Source organism: Vulpes lagopus, chromosome 8 (assembly GCF_018345385.1).
Source record: "Vulpes lagopus strain Blue_001 chromosome 8, ASM1834538v1, whole genome shotgun sequence".
In the NCBI taxonomy this organism is placed as follows: domain Eukaryota; kingdom Metazoa; phylum Chordata; class Mammalia; order Carnivora; family Canidae; genus Vulpes; species Vulpes lagopus.
This window is the reverse complement of record NC_054831.1, coordinates 37,566,189-37,578,222: the sequence shown is the minus strand read 5'-3', so window position 1 is coordinate 37,578,222 and position 12,034 is coordinate 37,566,189. Positions and strand designations below refer to the sequence as shown.

Below are 12,034 nucleotides of genomic sequence, written 5' to 3'. Positions count from 1 at the left end.
GGGCATGGCCTTTCTCCTGATTCTAGTAGGTAAATTTGTGACTATAAGGAAAGATGAACTGCAAAGCAACATTACGGGCTGTATTAGTTATACACCTAATGGGACTGCTGTTGGGGAACATAAGAGTTATCCAAGGAGAACAGAGAGAGATGGCCACTGACTTACAAAGGAATGACCTTGAAGCATAGGGAAGAGACTTGAATATCCGGCAGAATGTCATTAAAAGGGAAGGAGGGAAAAAGTTCAAAACGCTTATTATTCTATTCTTGAGCAATAAAGAAGAATTAAATATTGAAACATGCTATAACATGGGTGCACCTTGAGAAACTTGGGCTAAATGAAACAAGTCAATCACAAAAGCCCATCTTTTGTGATTCCCATTGTAGAATTCTACTTCTTGAGCTGTTCAGAATAGGCAAACCTACAGAGGAAGAAAGTAGACTTGTGATGGTCAGGAACTGGGAAATTTTTTTGGTGGGGGGGAAATGGGAAGCAACTGCTCATAGTTATGGGGTTTCTTTTGGGGGGCAATGAAAACACTCAAACACTGATTAAGGTGACAGTTGCACAATTACATGAATATATTAAAAACCACAGAACCTGTACCTTTTAAATGAGTGCATTGTAGGGTATGTGAATTATGTATTGATAAAACTGCTATAAAAAAATCAGTTCCTCAGTCACACTTAGTCACATTTCAAATGTTCAATGGCTACAGGTGGCTAGCAACTACTGTATGGGACAGCACAGATACAGAACATCTCCACCGTCACAGAAAGTTCTACTGAACATTGCAGGCCAGAGTGGCTATGTTGGAAGTGGAAAGAAGTGATAGGAATTGGCACATATTTTGAAGGTAGAGATGATAGGATTTAGGATTTGGATGTGGGGTGGAAAAGAACATGAGGAATCAATGGTAATTTAAAGTTTTTTTCCTGAGTACCTACCTAGGTCAACAGTGATAGCATTTACCTGATTCTGGTCATATTAATACAGGAATACTGATTAAAAGAGTGACACTAAAACTTGGTACCAAGTGGTCAACACTTTAAATTCACAATTGGAAAAACAGATAAGGAAGAAGCATGATGCTATTAAGAGAGGAACAAAAGTATACTGAGAAAAATTAGGTGGTAAGAAGGACTCAAGTTGGTGGGGAAAAAATCCCAGCAATGAGCGTTAGAAGACTGTAACGCCCTGTCCTCTGGTTCCAGCTCTGCCATTATTTAGTTCCTTAAAATGTTTGGTTCTAAGTCTTTTCCCACATCTATAAGATGGGGATTTTATTAGGTAAAATGACTAAATTATCACCAAAGTTCCTCTAAGACAGAAAATTCTAAGACTACAAGGTCTGCTCTCTTCACTGCTACATCAGGGTGTGTAGCGGTAGAAATCAGAAAGTTTCAGATCTTTTTTTTGTTCACTTTAGTTCAGGGTGGATTTCCTAGTCTCAGCCCATGTTCACAGATGAAGACCTGAGTGCCCTGAAGTTCTATGTACACTAAGCCCCAACAGAGTCCAGAGTCAGTGCTGACCAGATGTTAGAGTTAGAAGGGGTATGAGACCAAACTGAAAATCAAAGTTTACAATCATGACTTGACAATTTTTGAATATCTTTTTAGTACTAATATTTCTAATGTTGGCTAATGCACATACAAAAACATACCTGCATACTTTAGATAAGAAAACTAGGGCAGCAAGAGGAGTTAAATGACATGAAAAAGGTCATGCACTTAGTAAAGAACTGTAAATAAGAGTTTGTTTTCATTACTGAGCTAGAAAAATGGGTCCCAAAGAATAAAAGAAAACTTGGAGAGGAAAAAAAATTATATTAAAAAGTACTCCTTTGCAGGATGTCTGGGTGCTCAGTGGTCAAGCATCTGCCTTCAGCATAGGGCTTGATCCCAGGGTCCCGGGATTAAGTCTTACATTGGGCTCCCTGCATGGAGCCTGCTTCTCCCTCTGCCTATGTCTCTGTCTCTTTCTCTCTGTGTCTCTCATGAATAAATAAAATCTTAAAAAAAAAAAAAGGTACGCCTTTGAAATGTCAAAACACAGAAAATTAGATTTCTGTGACCACAGAGGAAATAAGCACAGTGCACAGACCTGAGAAACAGTAGCAACCTCCAAAACCTGAGTTAGGGTGGGCACTTCATCAGTCCTGAGGATCTCAACTTAGTCACTACTGACACTTTTCCTGATTATTCTTTGTTGTGAGGGACTGTCCTGCGGATTGCCAGATGCTTGGTGCACCCCTGCCTCCACCCAGCAGATGCTAGGACTACCCACTCCCCAGGTGTGACAACGAAAACCTTCTCCAGACATGGCCAAATGTCTCCCAGGGGTCAAATCGCCTGGTGTGAGAACCAAAGCAATGACAGAAAGACAAAAGAGGAACTGGAAATATAGAAGTATACAGAAAACACCCTGAAGGGAAAGTGTCTAACATACCAGGGAACCCTCTTCTCTCTGGTCAGACTAGGAGAGGATGAGGCAACACCTAGCTGTCCCACCATGGGCACATGGAACAGCACCAGGCTTTAGCACAAAGTGAGGCAACCCACAAGGCCAGATGGCCTTTAGAAGTGGGCCAACTCTGGGATTACCTGTGGGCCTCTGAGAGCTCACCCAGGACGACAGGACCTCCATAGGGACCTTTAAGACTGCTGAACACTCTGCAGGCAACTTGGCGTGGAGAGAAAGCAGAGAAGACTAAAAGACATTTTCCAACTGTAGCTTCTAGTGTTTTCTAATGCATTAATTTCCACCTTGTCAAGAGAGTAAAATGCTCATTGGCATTTTACTCTGGTATTTAAAATACGATGATTACACTTGCGGTCATCTGAATTCGCTTAAAATAACTTTTAGAGAAGACAGGATCAACCTTTTATTTCTGTTCATCGTTTTGGAAGGATAACTCAGACTGCATTCTTGTTTTCTGCTGAGGAAAGAGTACCTCCTGCCCCACTCCAAACTCATACCATCAGGAAAGGAATTATTCCATGAAGGAAAAACCCCTAAACCAACTTGGGACCGCCAAAAGCCTCAGAAAGATAGCATCCCTTATACAAGTCACAAATCCTCACTCTGCACGCCTTGTTGGGGAAATACCCATGGAGTGGATTGCTCTCTTGCGGGTTATATTTCATCTGTGTTAGAAGCGAATACTTGTGGGCATCGTCTTTGTTAAATCTTGCCAATAACATACTACTGAAGAAAAGATGAGAAGTCCTAAGAAAACATTTGTGAATGAATGTATCAATGGGCTATAGCTTGTTGGTAGTTCAAATATGGAAAAGCCCATTTAGACTGTCCAGTGTTTTCCTGAAGCATGCTGCTGACAAATGACTTCTTCCCACTTTGCCTAAACTTACTGGCACTGTTAGGAATCCAACAATCCACTAAGGAAAACATCTTTTCTATAGTTGAGCTGTTTTTATTTTAATCAGATAGTTAAAACTGCAAGTGATTTTTTTATTTTTTTTTTGAAAGGGAAAAAGTAACCCTCAAACCCAGATGAGTGGTCGAGTTCCCTCAGCCAGCTTTCAGAATATTATTTGATCACCATCTGTGTAAATGAGAGTGAGAACATTGCTACACACAAAGCAGTATGGGGTGGTATAGACAGCTATTTGGGAGGAACGGAAAGAGGAAATCAGCCTGCATAAAGGCATGGAGGGGGACCCCCGCCCAGCCAGGTGGAGGGGTGAGCAAGGTGGAGTGGGACCATGGTGGTGTATGCCAGGATGGTGAGGGGGCAGGGGCCAAACCTGGCAAGGCTCTCTAAAGGTCCTTCATAAGAGAGAACCGTCAAAAATGCAGTGGAGAGATATGATCTCACCAAACCTTTGTTTTCCTATCTTAACCAGCATGATGCTGAGCACTTCCTAACAGTAACCTGTCATTAGCACACAAAGGCTTAAATAAGCAAGGAGAGAGGTAAGGATTAATCTGCCTATTGCACTAGAACAGCTGGCCCTTAACTGAACTAGGACCAGTCAGCCTTTTGCAAATTGAGAATCAGATTCACCCAGATGAAAGATGAGATGAGAGAGGAGGGCATGCATCTCCCCAAAGTCTACAGGAAGGTTTCCATAGAGTGAAGAACCTAAAAGAGTAGGAAATATTCCCCATCTACTTTGATAAAAGAGAGTCACATCTAGAATGATTTTACTGTGGCTTCATGTGATGTAAAACCCAATATAATGATGGTGTTTACTATATCATCAAAAGTGTTAAATTGACTGTCCCAGGTAGTCAGCTCATTCTTTTAGAGGCCCACATAACGCTAGGGTTTCAGAATCCACTGACCCACAGCAGCGGATGACACTGTTCTTCCAGACTTAAATTATTTGCAAGATCTGGTTGGATACAGGGGCCAGCACAAAGCAGGATTAGCCAAATGTGGTTTAAAAATAGTCACTAAAACAGATGATTGTGAACAACTGGGACAAAACCACACGGACCCTCCACATTAGTAGTGACAGTCCAAAAATGCTGCATGAAAAAAACCTCTCTGAAAATATTTGTGGGAAAACCCACGATTTGTAAGGAAAGTATGTCTCATTTTCTGAGCAGATGGAATGATCAAGGAACTTACTTCAGAATATTCCAAAGGGCTAGGTTGGTGACATTTTATAAAGATGCCATTTCAATTAAATGCTCATTAAAAGCATTACATCATGACCCAGCTAAACCACATAAATGCATCCAGAAATGGCTCTGACAGAAAGCAAAATCTGAAGAAAAAGATATAGCATGGTATGGTACAGTCAGAGAAGACAGGATTTAATAATCAAGAAAACAGATGGGGTGAACTTATGTGGGCATTTTTAATGAAGTAAAAATCCATGGAACACCTGAATTACAAATCACAGGCACCTCACTCACATATGACTCAGTAGGGAGCAATGAGGTGGAGGGGTACCATTCCCTTGACATCCAGGCACCTGCCAAGAATTTTAGCTGGAGAGCATATGCCAAATTTCTCCTGCTTTCCCTTTCCCTCCCTTTGGCCTCAAAATGCTCAGCTGCTCTGGTTCAGAGTGGCCCTTATTCCAGAATATGAACAGGGTGTCTCTTCCCCGTCTTGCTCTCTGGGCCTCTCAAGACTGCAGACATTTGAAGGAGGTACTACACCAACTGGGTACTATTTGATTAACACCAAGAGTGAAGATGTATTCCAAGTTTCAAGTAACTAATTTACAAACAAATTTTTACAACTCAAATGCCTGGACTGTAACTGAAACAATTCTTTCTGCTTCCAAAGCTATGTATGCACATAGAGAAAATTTATTTTTTCCTTTCTCTGTTAAGGAGTAGTATAAAATACTGGAAAGAGTTTATAGAAGGTAGAGTTTATACAAGTGTTAGTGATTATAATTACATTCATAAGCAGTGCTGGGTTAAGTTCCTGGTTATATAAGCCTTTTGCTGGATTTTCTCCTCTCTACTCCCATTACTGTTGGAGAAAGTCAAGGGTATGAAACTCAAACTTCCATCTGTTTTTTTTTTTTCACTTTTGTTTACTAAAAATGGATCTTAGAAAGGCAATTTTAAAAAAAGGTGGTAAAAATGATGAAAAGTGAACTTGAATGTTAAAGTCAAACAGCCACCTCTGTGGCTCTTGTATCCCTAGCTCCCTGTACCTGGGTAGGGCCCTGTGACCAGTTCTTGCCAATCAGACATGAGCAGAAGTGAGGGATCACTTCCTGCCAGAGATGGTTAAGAGCAACCACTCCTTCTCCTGGCTCCTTCCCTACTAATGTTAAGGCTGAATATACATTCAGGGGTCATGCATAAAATGGATGTGGTATGTGGTATGTGGTAAGATAGGCAGATGTGGAAATAGTTGTCATGAAGGAAGAAGTTTATACTTATAGATCCCTAGAAACAGGAGGCATGAATGTCATGGGCTACAAGGGGAAGCACCAGGGTCAGTAAAGAGGCAGAAAAGACAAAGGGAGAACACAATCCAGAGCCTTTACTGGGGTTTTCAGGGGATGGAATGGACAAATCAGAAAAGGTATGGATTGGATGGTGTGAATAATTTCAGCAGGCTCTGGGTTATAGAGGTGATCCCTAGTTGTCTGGTATCTGGCCCCAAGGTGATTTAGGACAGGGAGAACATTGTACTGGTGTTTGAGTTAACAGGAGAGACACACAGAGAGAGGCAGAGACATAGGCAGAGGGAGAAGCAGGCTCCTCACAGGGAGCTCAATGTGGGACTCAATTCCAGGACCCTGGGATCATGACCTGAGCCAAAGGCAGATGCTCAACCATGGAGCCACCCAGGTGTCCCCGGTGTGTGAGTTAACAGAGGAGATGGTTGAGGTGTGGCCTCTGGATTGGTCAATAGGAGTATCAGAGACATTCTTGCAGGGGAGTCCTTTGCTCTCTCTAGGAATTAGGTAGCTCTGGGCAAACATTTCCAAAGTATTTTGTCTTTCTAGTTTTTGGTGAGCACGTCCTATTCACCTCACTGGGATGCTTCAGGGTCTTGTGAAGATGTTCCACTAGGCTCTCCTTTCAGAAAGAGTTCCAGGTGGTGGAGGCCACATGGCCTTACCACTCCCCTTTCTGTCCCATTCAGCATTTAATGTTCATCCCTAGATCTTTTAATTTTTTTTTTTAATTTTCGATCTTTTAAAATCTGTGCGGGATGCCTGGGTAGCTCAGTGGCTGAGTGTCTGCCTTTGGCTCAGGGCATGGTCCCGGAGTCCCAGGATCGAGTCCCACATCAGGCTCCTTGCATGGAAGCCTGTTTCTCCCTCTGCCTATGTCTTTGCCTCTCTCTCTCTCTCTCTCTCTCTGCCTCTCTCTGTGTCTCTCATGAATAAATAAATAAAATTGTTTGGGCAGCCCAGGGGACTCAGTGGTTTAGTGCTGCCTTCAGCCCAGGGCTGGATCCTGGAGTCCTGGGATCGAGCCCCGCATCAGGCTCCCTGCATGGAGCCTGCTTCTCCCTCAGCCTATGTCTCTGCCTCTCTCTCTGTCTGTAAATCTGTGCAGTGTGGTAGCCACTTTTAAAGTGGAACAGAATGTTGGCTTATTGTTTCACATACCTTCCTTGAAAATACAGCATTTTGGTTGGGAAATGTTGTGACTACAATAGCACATTCTCCTGGCGGGTCCAGGCTGTCACACCATCAGGCAGGTTAGGGAAATATTCACTAATGCAATATTGGGCTCCTACTGGATGTCCAGAAGCCAGTGTTGGCCTGGCACAGAGAATAGACTCATTTAGCTTTTCCTTTTTAAAGAATAAATAACTGAGTTTAAGAAGTCTGCAATCTCAGAGAACAATGGCAGCCTTGCCCAAACTTAGCCAAATGTGTAGCAAGACAAGTCATCAGGATTTACATGATATAAAATAGCTAAATTTGCAGGACCAGGTACAGATCAGAAATAGCTCAAGTTAAAACGATCCAATAATTCCATAAGCAGAGAAGAGTAGGCTATGTTTTATACATGTGCACAGTTTATGAAACTGATTTTTCAAATTTATTTTTTATTGGTGTTCAATTTGCCAACATATAGAATAACACCCAGTGCTCATCCCGTCAAGTGACCACCTCAGTCCCCTCAGCCAGTCACCTCCACCCCTGCCCCCCTCCCCTTCCACCACCCCTAGTTCGTTTCCCAGAGTTAGGAGTCTTTCACGTTCTGTCTCCCTTTCTGATATTTCCCACTCATTTTTTTCTCCTTTCCCGTTTATTCCTTTTCACTATTTTTTATATTCCCCAAATGAGTGAGACCATATCTTATGGCAGCACATTTATTAAAAAGTATAAAATGGCCTTTTCCAGAACTCTCCAAAGCCCTTGCTGCTTAATTAGTGCCCACAGAATGAGTATCCATATCCTTCTGAAAAGGGGTGGGAATGATTTCCAGGGTGTGGACTGTGAAGAATTGAGAAACAAATGTTTTAGGAATTTTTCTCTGCTGGTAAGTATATTTTCTTTCTCATCACCCTCCTCTTAAATTTCATCAAGAAAAATCTGAAAATTTCCTTTTTTTTTTTTTTAAGTCAAAATTGATTTTACTTTCTTTTGCCAATAACCACATTCCACTTCAAGGAGGATTACTCAAATATGCAGATTGGATCCACTAGTGGAAAACCCAAGTGTGGCCTGACACCAAGGGTCTTGATGAATTTTGGTCCCCGCAACAGTGGCATCTCTGGTTTTAACCTGGAATCACTTTCAGATCAAAGGGTGAGAGCTGTAGACAGGCCACGGGACTGAGCATAAGGCTGTGATGGTTGGAAGAAATCTGATTTGCTGAATTGCTTGAGTGGAAAAATTTATTTTGAAACCTGAAATGAATCATCACAAACTCCATCAGCAAAGGAGTGCTTTGAAAGGTCTATCCAAAACCACGCAAAAATAAGCAAAGCAGAATTCTTGGAACCTTTCTAAGGAATGAGTGACAGGCTCACACCTTCTCAAAAGTATTTCTTCCCAGCCATTATGTGCCCAAAGTGAACAACACTGGTATGTATCAAAGCCTCTCTTCGTGGATAGTGGAGAGAGAACCAACTAGTAAAATTCACCATCTTTGTGACATAACCCACAAAGTGTGGAAAAATGAAATGAAGTACTCTAGGGTCTGTAGCGCATCAGGCAAAACTCCTGTAGGGCCCTGGGTGTGGGGTGGAGTCTGGGGGACAGCTTCAGGTGGGACTTAGGGGTAGACAGCCTGAAGTTTGTCACACATCAGTACCATGTTCCAATGTTTCTTTGGGGGTGGGGTTATACATCATTCTAAGTGGTAATTCAAAGTGTAATAAGAACTCATTTATAGGTAAGACAGTAAATCAGCACACATAAACAAGTAATCCAATCTGCTATCATATCCCTGTCTTCTCAAACTTGCAATCTTTCTTGATTTCCACCACTAACTTACTTCCTCCTCCCACCCCACCCCCTCACAAATTAATTCATGCTCTTACCAAACATTATGTGTTTTTCTTTTTTTTTTTTTTTTAATTTTTTTATTTATTTATGATAGTCACAGAGAGAGAGAGAGAGGCAGAGACACAGGCGGAGGGAGAAGCAGGCTCCATGCACCGGGAGCCCGATGTGGGACTCGATCCCGGGTCTCCAGGATCGCGCCCTGGGCCAAAGGCAGGCGCCAAACCACTGGGCCACCCAGGGATCCCCCATTATGTGTTTTTCTACACAGTAGTCTCCCTACCTCCAACCCCTTCCCGAGAAAAAAGTCCACACCTAGGTTTTCCTGATCTGACCCTCACCTAAACCTAACCTCTCTGCCCTCTTTTCCAGCTACTCCTCTCGCTTCTATGCTGTAGCTGTCTCACCTAGGGGTGCCATTGCTGACCTCAGAGGGGATGATGGGAATATGTGAAGACATATTTAAGATTGATCATAGTGCACAAGAATAGGGAAAGGAGGAGGGAAGGTTACTGACATTTACTGTCCAGGATCCTGAAATGCTCATCAGCGGTTGAACAAAGTCTGGAATCCAGGTCCCCTTGGCCCTATATTGGGAAATACTGCCTGTGACCTCTTCGGATTCTTGTGTGCTTGCCTTGTTGGGCCAGAAATGCTCTCTCTCCCCCTTTTGCCACACTTCCCCTGCCCTGCTTGATCATACCCTCCTCCTCTTTCAAGAACATACATGTCACTTCCTCAGAGAAGCCTCTTCCTTAGCCCACTAGACTAGACTGTGTCCTTGCAGCACACAGTACACTGGCCATGAAGCAGTGATATATGCACCCCTTGATCATCAGCTCTGACCTTCTGTAAGTTTCCAGGGGGTGAGAGAGAGAATCTATTATATGTGTGCACTCTCAGGGTCTGGCACATCACCAACACGCCATGATTCTGCTGAATCAAAAGGTTCTCCAAACATGTTCCCTCCTATCTAAGCACTTTCCCATTTCCTGAATGTAACTCTCCTTACACACTCCCTGAAATACCTGGAGACACATTTAACATTCTTGCCACTAGTTCTCCTTCTACCATTCACTTTACCGGACATGATACAATTGTTCCCCCAAATTGCTCTGATCATGATTCTCTCCTTGATCTAAAGTCTAAGCTGGGGATCCCCGGGTGGCTCAGTGGTTTAGCGCCTGCCTTTGGCCCAGGGTGTGACCCTGGAGACCTGGGATCGAGTCATACCTCAGGCTCCTGGCATGGAGCCTGCTTCTCCCTCTGCCTGTGTCTCTGCCTCTCTCTCTATGTCTATCATAAATAAATAAATCTTTTTTTTAAAAAATAAAGTCTAGGTTGACTCCACTGAACATCTAAGTCCTGACTTCTTAACCTCACATTCAAAATCTTGTGCTGTCCAGCTTTCACTCACCTTATCAAACCTTTTCTTGTCTTCCACCCTTGAAGGCATCAATTCCTCACAGCTTTCCACATCTGCCCTGAAATTCCCCACTTTGTTCAGCTCTTGATTCCATTCCTATACATCTCGATCCTACTTGGACTTCCACACTAAGCTTAGATGTTATCTCTTCTAATCAGTCATTAATAATCCCAAATGAAAGGCATTTCTCTCTCAGCCCTTTGAAATCCCATAGCATATTATCTGTATTTTACTCGAGGCGATTATTTTCTACTTTGTACTAGAAGTTTCCATGCACGAATCTGGTCTCCCTTACCAAACTATAAACTCTTTGATGCTAAGACCCATATTGATTCATTCACCTAATACCCTTAGAATCCACTATAGTTTCTTAGACATAAATATTATACAAAAAAGGTTAATGGGCAATGATGCAATCATTTTTGCTATGCATTAATAGCGAGAATTTAGAAATTAATTCTAAAATATTTATTTGTTAGAGGACATAGACTAGTGAACAAGAACACAAATTAATTCTCTGCCAAATATACTTAATATTTGCAATTTATTTCATTTATATAGTTTCACTTAAGAGGCTAATGTTTACAACACAATTAAAAGAAAATCTCTATCCTGAAAGCTTAGTAAATAATGGCATCAATGATGATAGTGATGATAATACAAACTGGAAAAACTCATCTTATAGGCTGGCTACTAGGCAAATTGCTAAGTTTGAGGGAAGCAGATAAGGGTGGAAGAAATGAACTTGAAATTCACTTGGGGCTATCTCTCAGCTAAATTAGTAACTTTTGGGAGTCTATTTGCTTTTAAGCATAGGCTATTCTAGGTGAATGAAGATTTACATAATGACATCTAGTAGACTATATAGCAATTCCACCATGAACAGCAAGCTATAATCCTGGAGTGCAGAATCCTAACTCCAGGATTGGAAAACCATCACCTCTCCTGTAGAATGGGCCACATTAGTGTTTTTTGAAGCACACAAGAAATGACCATTTAATAAATCATCTGAGAGTCCAAACGCAAGCACTTCAGAGTTAGGAACAGAGTGCAATGTCTAGATAAGAAGGGTAAGGGGCCCGGAGAGAGTACTTGTGGTCAGTCCATGCTATTCCCTGTGTCTTCCTAAGTATGAGAGCAGGGACAAGAGGACAACTTCCCAAATTGTTCTTACTCATGAGACAAATTGCTTCGCATCACCAGTCCATCGTGATGCCATGATGGCTGCCTCTATCACTGAACTGGCAGAGCTTCTAAAACAAACTACATTCAACATTCTTCTGTTTGTAGACCCTACTCCGTCAAAATACAGAAAAATCCACACTGAGTAAAGATGAATCACAGAAAAGCTTTAGAGTTCAAAAGCACGATTTTGCTAGAATGCCCTTTGTAGGGGTGGGGTTAGAAGCAGAAAATTTTATTTCCTGATCTAGAGACTTAGGGACCCTTGAAGGAAAAGGAGGTCAGATGAAACTCGAAGAACAGATCATAGGGTATAATAAATTGGCTATGCATGCATTTTCTCTGTCAGTATTTAATAGGTTAAAAAATATCAGTAAGGATGAATCATTCTGTTTGAAGCACAAAACACATTGACACAGAAACAAAGAGGCTTGGAAGCTTTATATTCTTCGGTTCTCTGAACAACAAAAGGCCTTGTCTAGTCAACATTTAGAGTAATTTTTCCCAGGGG

General features: G+C 42.0%; 1 protein-coding gene across 1 annotated transcript in view; it reads right to left on the bottom strand.

Annotated features, from left to right (window-relative positions):
- Nucleotides 1-12,034, bottom strand: part of LOC121496476 (phospholipid-transporting ATPase IB-like) — a 593,036-nt gene that overhangs the window by 155,706 nt on the left and 425,296 nt on the right. The gene's annotated exons all lie outside the window — the stretch shown is intronic.